This window comes from Manis javanica, chromosome 3, assembly GCF_040802235.1.
Source record: "Manis javanica isolate MJ-LG chromosome 3, MJ_LKY, whole genome shotgun sequence".
NCBI classification, from domain to species: domain Eukaryota; kingdom Metazoa; phylum Chordata; class Mammalia; order Pholidota; family Manidae; genus Manis; species Manis javanica.
In genome coordinates this window covers 10,053,933-10,071,613 of record NC_133158.1, presented here as the reverse complement: position 1 = coordinate 10,071,613, position 17,681 = coordinate 10,053,933, and the positions used below count along the sequence as shown (strand labels likewise).

Below are 17,681 nucleotides of genomic sequence, written 5' to 3'. Positions count from 1 at the left end.
AAATCTTGGGCTTCAGGCCTGTCCCTTTCCATTCCTCTACTTCCAAATGTCTACACTCAGAAACGTGCCCCAGAAAATCAAAATTAAATTCTATAGCTCAATCTTAAATAGCAAGAACAGTTTAACATTTCACAAACTCAGAGGAAGAGATAATCTAATATAGAAGGTTTCTGGAGATACTAATGTACAATAATAATAACCCTTAATGCTGAAACTTCAGGCATCAAAAAAGGTAATTTAGAGGGCAGGCATTGGAGGAGAGATATAATTCAACCACCAATCTTTAATAGGTTATAAAATGTAGACATCTTATGTTGCTAAGGTAGGAACATCTAGACATCTTATGTCCTAGGTAGGAAAAGTAGCTACTTTCAATTATGTTTAGCAATATCTTGGTGTTTTCCATTTAATAGTAGTGTATTCCCATTATAAAAATCCTTAATACAAGTGCGATTTGATAGTGTATTTCCCAAAAATTATTCACCTGATTTTTCTAGATATACTGTATCAACCAAATCCTATGTTTTCAATCATTAGTCAATGTACATCTGTAACTGTGGTAAAAAAAAAAAAATCACACCGAGTCATAAATCAAGAGATCCTTTCAACCGAAAGGGTCAACAGTCGTAAAACGGTAAACAGTGGGCAGGAGGATGACCAGAAACCCAAAAGACAAAACCACTACACATAATCCACAGTAACGAAACTTGGCTGAAGTTTAAAGATAAGAACTGCAGCAATTCTTCAGTTTATGCTACAAGGTCAGAGAATATGATGGTTTATTGGAAATATTTAACTAGAGAGGTAAGATTGCATGTGCAGGAAAAGCCTCCTCCACTGCCCATCCCAGCCTGAAAACGCCTGACTCTTCTCAGCTAAAATTCAACAGTGCCTTATCTGATACCAGTCAAGTGAACACCCCGTGGTGTTGCCACCATGAGCTTATCCTAAACCCAAGGAAGGGATCACTAAAATTTCACAGCACTTTCCCACTGAGGCAGGCCTTTTTCTCTCAATCCTGTTCAAAATTGGATTCCAGAAAGACAAAAAATTAAAACAGATTATAAGCAGGCATCAACAATCTGCTGAACTGACCTTCTGGATAAAATGCATCACATTAAAGTGAGGACTCCTCAAAGGGCACTGAGGTGATTTGTACTCAATACAGAGATTATTCCAAGTACAAAACAAACTGGGGTAGGGGGTGACGGGTGGAGCAGAGAATCAAGTCTTCAAAAGGGAAGAACAGAGTGTAAGGAATCACTCTATCCATTCTGAAGACTTGTATAGCTACAGAAACCAAGAGTGTGTGGTATTTGAAGACAGATGGATACATGTATGTATCAATGGAACAGAAGCTGGGAAGAGACCCACAGAGGACAGCCAAATGATTTTTGAAAAGGTGCCAAGAGGCAGTTCAATGAAGGAAGGTGAATCTTTTCAAACAATTATGCTCTACAGAGAACTGGTTATCCACAGGGAAAAGAAAAATCTTGACCCAGGCCTTATACCTTATTACAAACATTCAAAGTAGATCATGAATTTCAATGCAAAATATAAAACATAAAACTTTTAGGAGACAGAATAGAAGAAAATTGTCTGGACGGGGGCTCTGAAGACATCCTGTATATGATACCAAAAGCATGATTCAAGAAGAAATGAATTAACTTAGGTGTCATCAAAATTAAGTACTTTTGATCTGTAAAAGGCTTTTTTGAAAGGATGAGGGGAGAAAAAAAATATTTGCACACCATATATCTCACAGGGGACTACTATCTCCACTGCACGTGGGGACTCTCAAAACTCAACAGTAAAACAACAAACCATCCAGTTAGAAAGTGAGCAAGGGACTAAAAGACATTTCACTAGAGAAGATAGCAAATAAGCACATGGAAGGATATTCAACATCATTAGTCATTACAGAAATGCAAATTTTGACCAAGATGAGCTATCACTGCACATGTATCAGAATAGGTAAAAATTAGAAAAACAAAAAGAAAAACAGTGATAACACCAAAGGCTGGTGGGGATGTAGGGAAGCTGGATCTCATACACCATGGGAGGGAATGTGGAATGGGACAGGTATTCTGGAAAATCTGGCAGTTTCTTAAAAAACACAGAACACAGATTTAGCATATGACCCAGGAACTGCACTGGTATTTATCCCAGAAAAGTGAAAACCAACATCCACACAAAAACCTGTACACGACTATTAATGCTTTGTTCTAAAATAACCAGGAACTGAGAAAAACAAACTTCTTTACAAGATGAGGCATTTAACTGGAGCATCCACGCCATGGAACCCAAGCCTACTCTAACATCATGTTGTGCAAACTACGGGTACACACACAACCTGAATGGATACTGAGTGGAAAAAAAACAATCTCAAGAGATCGCATACTGTATGATTCCATGTATATAACTCTTAAAATGACAAAAAGTACACAGACATAAAACAGATTATGGTGGATGCCAACAATCAGGGGTGCTTGTGTGGAAAAAGAGTGTGTGATTATAAACTGGTAGAATGAGGGAAATTTTTGTGATGATGGAGTCATTCTGTATCTTCAATTCAGTGATGGTTATATCAACCTACGCACATGGTAAAATGGCATGAACTATACATGCACGTTGTACAAATATCACACTACTGGTTTTGATACTGTACTATAATTATGTAAGATGGAACCAATGGAAGAAACTGGGTAAAAGCCATTACTTTAAATCTGCAATTTCCTGTTGATCATCTGATGAAATACTGGGAAATGAAAAAGATTACATTAACACACATTAACCAGGCCTTTGAACAATATTACCAGTTAAGGAATGGATTTTATAATTTCTAAAACAAAGATATTTCCAGAAAAGAATGGGGAGGAGGGAGAATAAGCATCCTACGTATTTGTTCTAGGCTGAAAACTGAATGGTTCTAACCCAGGTACAGGCTAAAAGCTCCTGTGAATTAACCATCCGCATCCACCAGCCCCACAAACCCACTCCCCAGACAACCCTTTCAGTTCCTTTTCTCTCAAATCATTCAAGTTAAAACAACATTACTGTGTAACTCCAGCATGTGGGCTGGCACCTTTACACAATTCTAAAAAACAGAAAATAAAACATTTATTCATATATCCATGATTAAATAACTCCATATTAAACATCTGTGTGCCACACAGTATACTAAACCATTTTTTTAAAATAAGCAATCTAAGTTTTAAAAGTTAACCCAAAAATGCACTACTATTAATTCCCCAATCATGCTAACAGTTTCACTTTAAAGTTATAATAATGAAATTAAGGAAGAACAGGACTATAAATTTTATACTGACTTCATATTTAGAAGTTGCTTAGAATTTGAAACTTTGCAGGGGAGACCTGCATAAACATAGCTCCCAAAGCCCAACTTTAATTCCGGCCCATGGGTTGCATGCCCATCCTATGTCTGTCCCCCACCTTTAACTGCCCTGCTTCCACCTACAGATCAGAACACACACGCCCTCCTGACTCTGCCTCCACTCAGCTGTGAGCCTCAAAGAGGCTGCCTCAATTCACAGTGCTGAGTAGGTGGTCCAAATTGGTCTGGCCTCCTTTCTGCTTGACCGGAGGTGCACTCTGTGCAACTCCACTTTGCCACCTTGAGGAGAGCCACTCTGAGGATAAATCGGATACACAGATGACAGAGCAAATAAATGGAAACAGGCTGGGTTTCCAGTGAAGTTGGCTGGCCACTGATTACCTGGAATTCCTCTACCTCTGGACCTTAAGTATGGCCAGTAACATTGTTTTTTCCTCATTGCTCAGACTGGGCTTTCTCCTCACTTGCATCTGAAAGCATCCTTGCTTCTAACTTTCTTACTTGCTTCTGGAAGCCCTCATGTGGGGTGGTCTCTAAAGGTTTTTAGAGAATCAAGTCCCCTAGGCATTTCCTAACTTAGGGAAATATACAAGGCATGGTGTTAAATATGAAAACCGGAATACAAAATGTGTCCTAAAATACACTGCTGTCTTCTTGATTGTGTAATATCCCATCAAATAGTCAATCCCCAGCATCATGTGACATGGTGACTTTATGTAAGTTAGAAAATGTACCTCTTTCTCTGGACATTTCCCTGCCACCTGCTAGGATAAAGGCCCAATAACTATATGCATCAATCACAGAGTGCTGCTGTAATGACAGGCACATCCTTGAGTTTGGAGGCATCTATCTCTACAGCTAGAGATAGCTCTAACCCACTGGCTTACATTAAGCATGGCATCCTTCAATTTATCATCAAATCTCAAAAGGTTAGTAGTACAATCAAATCTTAAGACACTCTATTACTTAAAACACTAGAATAATTCAGGTTACAGTTCTAATATAGGCATCGAACTGAAAGTAGCCAACACTCCAAATAGTCCCAGATAATGACCAGTGACCAGGAACAGAAATGTACAATAGTTCCAGTGAGGAAAGAATCAAGACTGAAGGGTAAAATCTGGTGCAAATTTATTATGCTTGGCTGAATTTACAATGTAGTTGGAAAGGCAGAAGTTAAATAATCCTGTAAGACAATCACCAGAGAGATGTCTGATTAAGTGCCTAGCAAATAGAATAGACAATAAATTAAAATTATGAGCCAGAAGAATGGACTTAAAAGAAATCACAGGTAAAAATACCTAAATAATCAAGGCCAACACAGCAGAAACAAGTGACAAATCTAATTGGCTAAGTTAGAGCAAGCCAGTGTCTTGCAACTGGATATTTCAAAGCCTCTAATTGCATTTTAAAGTGACTAGTATTAATTCACAAAAAGATCAGCTTTAGAAATGTAGCTGCATCAGATGTACAGGTTTCACTTCCAATATTGTTTTAATTCACTTGAACAGTGTTTACTTCATGCCTAAGCTGTGGATATACCAATGAAAGAAACTGGCAAAACTCCTTATCGTCCACACCTCATCTGTGATGTCAGAACTCAGGCTGGCAGTAGCCATTGAAGTGGGAAAAAGTGACTAGAAGGTGGCATGAGGGGAGTTTCTAAAGTGCTACTGTTTCTTGACCCAGGGGCTAGTTACATGGATGTGTTCAGATTATGATCATTTATGGAACTCTTTTCACTATATAATGTGTGCATTTTTTCCATACGTGTGTCATCATTCAATAAAACAAAAATTTCATCTGCTACCATGGTGCTTTATTCTAAAGAGCGTGGGGAGTGCAGAGAAGAGACAATAAGCAAGATAAATTAAAATATATAGAATGCCAAGTGGTGCTCAGGAGAAAAAAGGAAACCAGGAAGAGGAGACTGAACAAGTCATGAATGGGCTGTAATCAGAGACAGGGTAGCCAGGGAAGGCCTTACAAAAACGTGACATCTGTGCAGAGACCCACAGGCGGTCAAGGTCAATCCATGGAGGTCTTAGGGAAAAAAACAGGCCAGCCAAAGGGAAAAGCAATTACAAACGCTGAGGCAGAAGGGTGCCTGGAAAGGGCGGGGAAGCGTGAGGAAAGCGAGCAGGCCAGGTGGCTGGAACGGAATGAGCGAGGGGTAGAGGAGCATAAAAAGTCAGAGGATGAGGACCAGACGGCATAGGTGGTGGACATTCCCAGTAAGAACTCCTGCTTGAGAAGAGGGATGCTGATAAGGGTGGCAAGGATTTTAGTAATACTCTGCTTGCTACTGACTCTAGATGAACAGAAAATCCTGTTGTTTTTAATAATGCAGATGAACTTTCATAGTGACAGCACTGTACTCATGATTGCTTACGAGAAACATGCAGGCTCCCCATTTACAATAATTTCATTCATTCAGTCTGCTTATTTATCCACTTACTTGATAAATGAGAGTCAGAGAACCAACATCTAAACACACATTTTCTGACTCTTGAGTTTGTTTCTTTCTACTATAATTCCTTTTGTAATTAAGCAAAGTGCTGGCTTTCCTTGATATAATCATTCCACAAGTACTTACAGAGACCCTACTATGTGTCCAGCAAATGTGAATGATTACCCAAGAGTGGCTTGCCACTCAAAGGCAACAGCAAGTCACTGGTTCAATGAGTTAAGATTTATGTTACCAGAGAACAAGTACATGGGACGGGTATGTGACTCTGAGCTTGAGGCATGAAGGAAAGCTTCCTGGAGGCAGTGATAGCCAAGGCCCCCAGGACAAATGGCTTAGTGCAAAAGAGACCAGAAAATAATACAGCACATGGTTTGGCACAAAATTATTGCTCACCCTAAGTGATCATAACTATTGACTGCGTAACTTCAAAATCCTTATCTTACTCACCAGCCCATATAATGTGGTGAACTATATTGTGGATTGTTCAAGTATCTCTCTGTAAATGACTGATAACTGGCATTACTCCCAAGGAATAAAATTCCTAATTTTGATTCCACACTTTGGAAATTGTGATCCTTTTGAGCAGCAATCAGTTTGGCTTTGTCTAAAAGAGGAGTTGCCAATACAAATTAAAAGGCAAACAATTAACTGGTTTAGGAAACCAGTTTGCTACACTGCAGAGAGAGAGAGAGAAATTGGCAAGGACGGATGTGCCAGCAAGACAGGCCCCTGTGTTGGCCCGGGAGCTGTTTAAGTAGAGCAGGGTTTCTCAGCACTACTGACACTGGGGGCAGGATGATAATTTGCAGGGAGGGGCTGTTCTGTCCACTGTAGCACGTTGAGCCGTCCTGTTGGCCTCTATCTACTAGATGCTAGGAGGAAGCCCTACCAGAGAGATATGACAACCCAGACATTGCCAAATGTCTTGTGAATGGCAAAATCACCCACACCTGAGAAACACTGCAGGAGTGTTTGAAGGATTACTAGGGAGAACAGAAGCAAGCAAGGGGTAGCTTGCTCCTCCTCCCGACCCAATGCACTTCTGCGTCATTCAATCAAGAACCATAAACATGCTTATCAGAGAAAAACAGCCCAACTGTTAGTCCCACTTTCCCCATGCCTTATACACACAGACTCAATTCAGATGCAACACTTCAGATTTGAGGTAATGGACACATAACTGCTATAGGGAGGAAATGGGATGAGGGGCTGAGAAGAGGAAGAAGAGGGAAAGGAATGAAAATGGGGAAGGAAGGGCAGGGTACCACTCGGGTTTACTCTACCTCCTCCTGGCTTCCTGTCTTGCCATCAAAGACCCTACCTCAGCCTGCATGGTAGAGGACGGGAGGCATGGAGACCCAGAGGACCCTACAGCCACGGTGATGACAGAGGAGGGGCTTGAGAACATCACACTCCAGATGCTTCTGCAGGAAGAGGCCTCCACACCTCAGCCATCCCCACAACTCCCAGGTCAGGGACCAAGGCTGCAGATGCCTGATTAATGCTTGAGAATATTTGTACTCCTTTGTTTTAATTACGTAAATTAACCTCAGGGCCATTCTTCAGTTACATTTTCATGTACAACACAACTATTTTTTCCCAAAGATTTTTATGATTCAGACTCCTTTGCCCTTTTTTTTCTCTCCCTGGTAAGATTTTATGCTTTGTTAGCAGACAAAGCAACACAAGGTTTCATATACAACATCTCTGCTGTTTGTGAAAGCTTTTGCAAGAGCAGAAGTGGAAATCTGTGACTTAAAAAAAAAACGAGGTTTGGGATTGGTATATTTCTATGGATTTTAATAAAAGCCAGGTGATGGCTAGTATCTGTACCATACATGAGGGATTACTGGGGACAAGTTATGAAACCAACAAGTTATTACAGGTAAGAACTCAACGGTTGATTGTTTATCCCCTTTCAACTTAAGACCCAAGCTTCAAATTCGCTGTGCACAAGTCAATGACTGCTCGACGTCAATAGCATTGAACTCCAGGTTTCTATTACTAAGGGGAAAGGACAGGACACCAGGCCAAAAGGTTAACAAAACCTCGCCTCAAAATCTGGCTCCCCTTGGTGACCTCATCAAACTGTCCTGTGAGTCTCTGGGCCACGTCAGAGCCCACTGCTTTCAGAGGCCCTAGTTTCCAAATGTCAAGGAAAAGATACAAGTCAAAAGAGCATCGAACTTAGTACCAAGCTACTGTTCGGGACATACCCAATTTCCCTGATTTATTCCAAAGCAACAGAGACACTAGCAAAATTTTTACCTTGTTTTCCCCACAACCCAACAATGGTTATAAAACAGCCCCAGATTTTAAAATTAAAGGACAGTATCAAAAGACCATACCTCTTTAACTTGCTAAAGGTAAAAAAGCATTAAAGTAGATGGATAATGTCATGTGGATCCACAACTTCTTCAACTCACACAGTCGCCATCTACCTGGCATTTTTCAATTCACTTCCACGTCCCACTACAGTGAGCCAAATGTAAAAAGCGGTTAAGGAGATGGGAGGAATCTTTAAATATGAGAGAAATGTCATTAATGAATTCTTCCTTGAATGTAACAGGTCAACAGTAAGAGAAGGAAGTGGGGTTTCTAAGTCTGTTATGATTCTCTGAGTCTTAGATGAATTGTGTTCTTATTTCTCTTCCAAGCACAAACGTTAATTAAGTATATATCAATTTTCTGTTAGTGGGAAAGCCGAAGTGATTTTGATTTCCCACAGAATTAGTTTTAAGGCAGAGTTCTCAAGTTCCAGGTGTGTTGCCTCTGGCCTTGATAAGTCAGGCCTTGTTTCCTCATCTGTAAAGTGGGGATAATAACACTGCGTAACTCAGAGGGTTGTGGTCAGGATTATGCATTGCATGTAAGAAGCACTTAATAAACTGTAACTACTACTGTTATTACTACTCTTTTTCTTCCCTTTGGGCATTCAGAGATTAGGCACCAGAGGCACAGAAAAACAGATAGCAGGGGCTGTTAAACTTAAGAGGCACAGAAACTTTTTACAACATGTGATTCCAGGAAAATTTATGGAAATTGGACAAAAGTATCAATATATCTGTTGCAATAAGGGCTAGAAGAGCTTAAGACAAAGAGATAAGTGACCAAAATAGGTTATGGTGTCGGTGTCCCTGGGAATTTTTATAAGAAGATGTGGCACATATTTTTTTTAAATGGTTTAAATCACAGGTTTGTCTTTTAGCCCTACAATGCTGTGACTACGGAACACTTCATAACCCAACAAGAGTAGGTAGCGGGGACATGTGACAGGAGAGTAATAAGTACACCATTTTTGTATGAGACAGGACAATAATTTACTTATATATCCATGAGTTTCTGACTTAAAAAAAAATCCAAAATGCTTATAAAGTATACTGCTTTCCCATAGGATAGATGATCTCATGTTTTACTTTGCTTTATAACAAGAAAATTGATTTTTCTCTTCTAGTTGCGATGTACCCTTGATGAACACCAAAATTCACTGTTATACAAAGATATTAGGACTCTATGTGTAAATTATTCATAAAGAAAAACCATAAAATTACCACAAAATAGCACTTCAGAGGCAGAAACATACCTCTGCAGGGTTCAAGATGACGTTAGATCCTTAGTGTTGAGACAGAGCCCCAATTCTGGGAAAAAAGCATACAAACCATTCCCTAAAGGGTTATAAAGGAGAGGGGAATGGCAGGTGGCAGAGCGGCTGAGACTGCAAAGCCATTTCTGCAGCTTCCCCAGGACTCTGGGCGCCTCTCAATTCAGTGTGTCATTTTGTTATGTCACTCTTGTGTCAATCACAATGTCCTGCCCATAGCAGGTGGTCAATAAGGGTCTGATGATAGTTCTTGTGGACTAATAAATACAGACTCAGCACTCATTTCTTGATGGTGGAATTTTAAACACCAAAAAGGAAGAAAAAAAAAAAACACTTCATGGGAAACTAGTATGCACTTCATTCCATTTCTTCTTTTAGGAGCTCACACAGTGGTGTGATCACCTGCCATCACTGTCTTCTTTTATTTCTTTCCCTTTTACTTCTTTTTTGATACTTAGTATCTATCCCTCATCCTAACAGCAGCTTCAATTCCTATTTTGAAAAGTATGCTCCTTCAATGCAGGCAGTTAAACAGTCGACCCAGATATGCACACTCCCACTACAGCAACCGCAGGCCAAGGGGCCAGGACGTGTGATCTGCTACACTTCACCAAGTGGACACCCCGCCCTTGTGCCACCACCGAATCATGACTGAGCTCCTTAGGGAGAAAAGACAAGGCTGGAGATTACGGCCCCCATAGCAGAAGTCACCCCAACTGCCAGACTGTCCCAGTCACAGCAAGCTGGGCTCTAGAATTCACTTCCTAGCATATTGGAACGTTTTTGTTCCTTGCCCGGGACCAACACTGATTCTTCAGCTGCCTCCCTCTTCTGTGAGCTCCTAAAAATCTTCCAAAAAAGGTCTATTGACTTAAGTTGCCCAGATTTGGTCTCTCTTGTTGGGGAAAAAAAAAAATATCAAAAGTAACCCATGCAAGGAAAAACACAGTGGTATGTTATTCATCAGGCTCGGATCCAGGCAACAGCAATAGAAAATGCCAGAACAACAGTGGCTTAAACAAATAAAGGGTATTCTCTCTAGTTCAGAGGTAGGAAGGTCTTGGGGTGGTGAGACATTCATTCCGTGGTAACAGGGCTCATGTGGCACCTTTGAATAAGTAGAAAAAGGTACCCTTCCAGGTGAAAGCAGCCTTGTAGGCACATGGGTTAGTAAACACGATTCTTTCATCAAAGGTAAAATGCCCAACTTTTCTCCAGATACAGACCTTGGTAAGCAGAACCAGGACTGAATTTCTGCCCCTTAATCAACCTCTAAGGCAGACACCTTTGCACAAGAAATGATCTGCACAACTATATACATAGTGTTGCCCAGATGGCTTCTATCTTTTGGCTCTGCCTGCACATAATAGCAAAACCTCATGGTCTCTGGTAACTGCTCAAGATCCAGCCATCAGGTCCACGTTTCAGCCAACAAAGAGAAAGAAGACATTAAGGAGATGCCTCTCTTCCTTCAAGGAAACTTGCTGGAAATAGCATGGCATTTCTACTTATATCCTGTCAGCCAAAATTTAAATCCTACCTAACTACAGAGGCTAAACGCTAGTCTTTATTCCAGCAGCTTTGTGTCCAGCTAGAAAAACACAGCTTCTATTGTTGAGAAAGAAGAACCTCAGCAATCTCTAGTTCACTATCAAAGGTTGATAATGCAGTGGCGTGTGGCCAAAGGTAGGCTGCTGCCTTTCCTTGAGGTCTTCGTAAGTGTGACATGGTTGACATCTCACAAGATATAATAGATGTAGAGCTTATACTTTAGAAAATCAGAAAGAACTTACCAGAAAAGGTTTTAGAGATCATTCAGTTCAAATCTCTCATTTGAATATTAATGTTTCATAACATACCACTTTGCACAGATATGTAATGCTGTATTTTTAAAATACGGCATTATCATTCATTTGTAACCTACCAATCCTTTGTTAATTATTACAACAAATGCTTTAATGCCTTTTTAACATTTAAATCACCCGTGCAATTAGCACATTGTCTAATAACAAATGGAAATGGGCACATAACTTTTGCAGACCGTTTAATAAGAGTGTGGATGCCTCATTGCCGCATAATAGATAAGGTGACCACCTTCTACGAACCAAAAATTGGAACACACTATCTTCCACACACGGGGAAGATGGTAACCACTGCTGAGGACACCATGAAAAATCTGGGACTCTATTTAATTGCAAGTATTACTGACTTTTAGAAAAGTCACATTATACTAAACTGGGGAAGGTGGGATGGTATTTGGAATAAACTGAATATAAGGCTCAGTCAGGAAGGGGTATTTATTTATCTTTCTCATTCTCTACTGTATCCTCTTTGCCTAGCTAATGCCTGGTACCTAGAGGGACTGAAAAAACATCTGTTGCTTCAAAGAATCTGCCAAAACTCTGATAAGCCCTTAAAGATACAAACCCATGCATTTCAGAATTTGTAACATGTTGGACAATCAAAACAAAACAAGCAACAACAAAACACCTGGATGATGAAAGGGATCTGGGGTCCCAAATAGGAATTTCTGAAGTTGGTAAAATGCTATTAATATGCTGCCTACAAAACCCCAGGAAAAACAAGGAACACCATTCTCTCACTATGTTCCAGGGAGTACTTACTCAGTAAACTGTCCACACGCAACTGACCAGTGTCCTAAGCTGAATCCACTACATATGATTCCTCTTGCATGCTTTTTTCTTTTTTTCATTTTGCTACATAGGTAAATATGCATAAGCAAAATACTTACCTTGGGTAAGTATTACTTTGGGTAGGAAAGGAAGGGGTATAGATGTTCAGATACTTAGAAATTCTCTAGTGTTTTCTCCTTTAAAAAAAAAATCTCTTAAGCAACTGGAACAAAGCATTAGCATCTGTTAAATGTGGATGTGTGCTGTGTTTTCTCGATGTAAAAATTTTCCATAACTCAAATCTTAAAAGTGATTATAACAGCTGAAGTAGAAGCACAAGTTTTTTTTCTAAGAATATAATAACATTAGAAACTTTTTACTTCATGGGCCATTTTCCCCAGAGTAACATTTTTCTAAGTTGAAAGAAACAAACAGGACATGCATGTGGGGAGCCATGGAGGAGGGTGAGGGCAGGATGTTAAGAGAGTAATGGGAAAACTGTACCACCGTCAGGGTTTAATGATCTGGGGCCACTTACCAGGTGGCTTTGACACGAAGTTCCTTCTTGCATCATCTTCTGGATACATTTATTTACTTTTAAAATGGGAGATATTATTATCTAACCTCATAGGATTATTCTAAGAATTCAGCACAGAGCTTGGCACATACTAAGTTATCAATAATTGATACCAATTATTATAAGCTACCAATAATTGGTACCAAAAATTCTAAGTATGAAAGAGAGTTAAATATATATTCATCTCCGGAAGTGGGAATACATATATATCATTTATGTAATATGAAAATTAGGTATTTTCCAGATGTAGAAGTGCAGTCAATACACAAGTCACCACATTCATCTTTCAGAAGGGTCTGGGATTAGGAAGAGTTAATGAAATGTGCTTCTGCGTCATTAGAATTTCTTAAACTGTAATGTATTCACATACTGCTTTTTCGACTAAAAATTTTTTTAAATAGACTGGCAGAGTAAGATAAAAATGAAAGAAAGATAATATACTTTCTACAGTCATTCTCCAAAACAAGAAGTTAGGGTCTCTCTTTCTTGATAGCTTTACAGATATATAACTAGACATTGTCCAATTATTACTAAAAGAAACAGGTCAGGGCATTTGGATTGAAGATGTAGCTCCTATTGGACACCTAATCAATGGGACAGCTCCCAGTTGCACCCTGTGCATTCTCCTAGGTTTTTTTAACAGAGTTGTTTTTTTTAATTTAATGACTAGAAGTTTCCAATTCTAAAAGCTCTCTTTAAGCCTTAGTGTCCAAACAGAGCATTTCAGAATGTCAATAGATTGCAAGTATTTAATCTTGCCTTCATTATCAGAGATCACAGTCCACACTGCCAGTCAACCAACCATCCCTCTCCAGACTTGGGGTGGGGAGGACAATGGGGACTCCCACTTTTACAACATAACCGTCCCTTGGGGCACATACAAACCATATGAAACAAAAAGAATTAGAGGTGCAACATCTCCGGAAGTGGGAATATGCTTGTGTACTGCTGCAATCTTGCCAGACATTTAGGAAAAGATCAAAAAGCAAAGAGTGGAAAGATGAGGACAAGAAGAATGAGAGATGAATGTGCACCCCAGGGCACTATGCGGCCTCTGCCCAACCCCAAGTCCTCACCAAGACTGGCAAACCTAGGACACCACCACTCATGAAGTCAATCGTCATTCAACAATAGGCATCAGGTCCCTCCTATCTGCAGAAACAAATAGCATCCTTGAGCAAATAAATGGCAAATAAAAAAAGAATCAGAATCTACCTCCCCTCTTTTCCAACCTCCAACTCCCTTCCCCAACAGACAGACCCATCCGATACTGCTATTTCACTCCATAGTTTGCAAGTGCTTTTCCGCAGGGCTGTTTCCACCTGTTCTTCACACCCATCACGGGCATCCTCACCGACTCAGCTCCAAGCCTCAGGTGCCCCAGATGCCTCTTCTTGGTTGATATCTCTGTGGTGTGGGTCACTAAGAGGTGAGGGATAAGGCCCTCTTGTGTCTCAGTCACCCAAAGCCCTCCCTGCCTGGGTCTTTCATCCCCATCCGCTAAGCTCACCCACTACCTGGCACCTGCGCCCACGCTCCCTGCAGGCTAACGCTCCGGGCAGAGCTGCCTGGCATTACCATTATTCACTAGGTCTGCTCTGAGCGAGGACTGTAAGAACAGAGCCTGTGTACAGGAAGCTGGGCTGCAAATGTGCAGGCAGCAGAAGCCCTCACATCGCCAAGGCCAGGGGGCAGAAGCCAGGTGATAGCTACTGTTCTTCAAGAAGCATGTGGCTATTAATCCTACCTGAATGAATGCAGTTCATCTCAGAGCGCACATCAATAATTCAGTAAGCAGAGAACAAAAAGACTTTTGTTACCTGGGCTTTGTTGGCTTTTGGGTTTGTTTCCATCAATTGAGCACAAGGCAGGGAATTGCGGCTTATTCAAAGAACTTTTTTCTTTAAGGCAACAGTCACCAAGAGTTCTTCCATAACATTTAGAAAATTGAATTTAACATAAAACCAGTGGTTCTCAAGTGGCTGAGGTGGGGCAGGGGATTTTGCCTCCTCCACGGGACACCTGGCAATGCCCTGGGACATTTCTGGTTGCTGCAGCTGCAGGAATCCAGTGGGTAGGTAGAAGCCACGGCTGCTGCTAACCACTGCACAGTACACAGGACAATGCCCCCAAAACAATTACCTGTGGTGAAGTGTCAAACAGGGCCAAGGCCGGGTGACCCTGCCATGACTCATTTAAAGCCCCAACAATCCAAATGGAGGGTACAGCCACTATACTCTTTTAGCAGATGGACAAACTGAGACACAGAGAGGGATAAAACTGGCCTTTGTAGACCTGAGGTTCCAATCTGGTCTAGCTCTGTCCACCTCCAAAACCTGTTCTCTTCACCATTACACTACCTGGCTTCCCACACGGCCAATATTTGCCTCTCTTTTCCAGCAGCTACGCACCACGTGGGTCCAGTAGCCTCACCCTAAGCCCTAAGCTGGAGTCTGGCTTATTCACTTCTCCACCCTCGAGGCACAAGGCTGCCCCAAGAGTGGCAGTCCACGGAGGTGTTACCATCAGAGACGTTGTCGGACCAACTGGGCATCCAGCTCACTTTTGCTACAGGGTAACCAAGGAGTCGTGTTTTCATTTTAGCGATGACAGTAGGCACTGGCATCCAGACAATAACCTGATGCAATAAACTACTTCTCCTCCAAAAAGCAGAGAGGTAACTTTTATCTATTATTAGAACCGAAAATACCCTTTATAATCAAGGAATCCTAAGAAATATGCATGAATAAGCCCATATCAAATTTGACACAAATCTGTATTTGTTTTTCAAAGGAAAAGATATATTCAACTTCCTTTGGATCTGAAAAACCAACAAAAAGATAAGAACCCTTGATGAAATCCTATATATCCCATGTTAAAACTGAGCAAATTAAAGTATGGGAAAGTGGCTTTCCCAAGGCCACACAACCAATTAGCACAAAGAGAGTAGAGGAAAGATGTCAACTCCCCAAACCTGGGGGTGGATGTCTTAGAAATGCTATTTCTGGTTTCTGACTTTGGATCCCTCAATCCGGGGTACCAAGGTTTAACAGTAAATAAAGCCAATGCTTAGCTAAACAGTCACTCTCAACCCCAATGTTGTGCAATCTGATATTAGTAACTTAAACTTCTTCACAACCTGAAAAAAAAACAACAAAAAACTTCTTCACAACCTGTTAGGCAAGCAATACTGATAAGATCCATTTTTCAAGTGTCCTACATCTACTTTACACAAAGGATATCATTCTGAAAATGATGGGCAGTTTAACGGTCTGGCACCTGCATAAGCGGGGCAAACACAAGTTGCTAAGAAACACCTTGTGATATTATGACCTACAATAAGCAGTTTTGGTCTTTGTCCCAGTTCTAGATACTGAGTTCCTAAAACCCTAGGAATTTCCTAAGTGATAAGAGCTATAAAGATGAAAGAAGTGTCATTTGTTATTCACAGCAGGTCCCTTTCAACCACACCTGAATTATGCTAATGAGGTGACTCTTGAAAGCCTCAATAAAGATTCCAAAGTATGAGTCCCAAGCCTGAATACACATACATGCAAGGAGGGTAACACAGCCCAAAGCTCCACAGGCACAGAGCAACTGTGCTCACGACCTTTGCAGACCTTGCCCTGTGTCTCTCTTTGTCTGGCTATTCATTTATATCCCTTAATATATCCTTTGTCATAACGCAGTAATCTAGTAAATATACTGTTTTTCCAGTTCTGTGAGCCACTCTACTAAATGACTGAATCTGAGGAAGGGGTGGTGGCTCCGATTTGGGGACCCACCATGCAACTGTCATCTGAAGTGTGGGGGGTGGGAGGGATGCTGGGTGGCAGAGAGGGCAGATGACTAAGACCATCACTATGGGATCTGACACTACCTCCACACACACTGGGTTAAATTGTAGGATACCCAGTTAGTATTTGCAGAGAACTGGAGAACTGCTTGGTGTGGAAAATCCACACAACTGATGTCCGAGTGCTGTGAGTCCAAGTGTGGGCAAAGCAGAGCAGAGGAGGAAACCAAGTTTTCTCTTTTCGTATCTCTAAGTACCAGTCCACCCAACTTTTCACAAAAAACCTCCAGCCTCATCACCTGAGGAGATTTTTAATCTATAGGCACAGCAAAAGATAGTGGTAAAGTACCAAGGCTCTGAGGACAAAGGACCAAGGTTCGAATTCAAGCTCTGCACGCACCTTATGACTCCCTTACAGTGGGACCCAAGGGGACTGACTACAAATATGCATATGTGTGCAAACCACATACAAGACTGTTTGTTACAGTTTATTCCTAAAAGCCTAGAACTGGAAAGAACCCAAAGGTCCACCTACAGCAAAGGGGTCAACTGTGGTATAGTTGTGTCATCAATGAAAACTAGAAAACAAGTATCCCACACAACAAGGTGAATAAATCTCATTGACATTACATTGAACAGAAGACATCAGATGCAAAAGAGTACACACTGTGTGACTCCGTTTACCTAAAGTTCTAGAAGTGGCAAAAGCATCTATGGTGAGTGGTTCACAATAGTGGTTACACCTTATTGGGGCAGAAAGGAATAACTGGTGTGGTTGGGAAGCTGGAAGTAGTCTGTATTATTTATTTACATTTATATAACATTTATAAAATGTTTACTATATTGAATATCACTAGCATTAATTAATATATAAACCAATTTATATATGTTCTTACTCAATTACCAAAAACTTTGTTTAAAAAAAAAAACAACTCTGCCACTTATTAGCTGAGTATTGAAGGCCAGATACTTAACTTTCTGGGCCTCAAATTTCTCTTCTCTAAGATGGAGATAATACTAGCCCCTATTCTTCTCAAGTTGTTGATAAAATAGTAAACAGTGTAAGGGTTGGTTGAATCTTAGCATGATGCCTCAACACGCACTGGCTGCTATTACTTCTACCATCTTCATAATAACAAATCTTCAGATGTTCCTGTACTTATTTCTTCATTTATATATACTGCAGAAGTAAGAACTGACCACTGAATTTGGTTGTTTTTAAACCACCTTTTGGCCCACAAAACCCCCA

At 40.7% G+C, this 17,681-nt stretch overlaps 1 protein-coding gene across 3 annotated transcripts in view; it reads right to left on the bottom strand.

The window, feature by feature from the left end:
• The window catches only part of PTPRG (protein tyrosine phosphatase receptor type G), a 624,649-nt gene that overhangs the window by 486,100 nt on the left and 120,868 nt on the right, over positions 1-17,681 (bottom strand). The gene's annotated exons all lie outside the window — the stretch shown is intronic.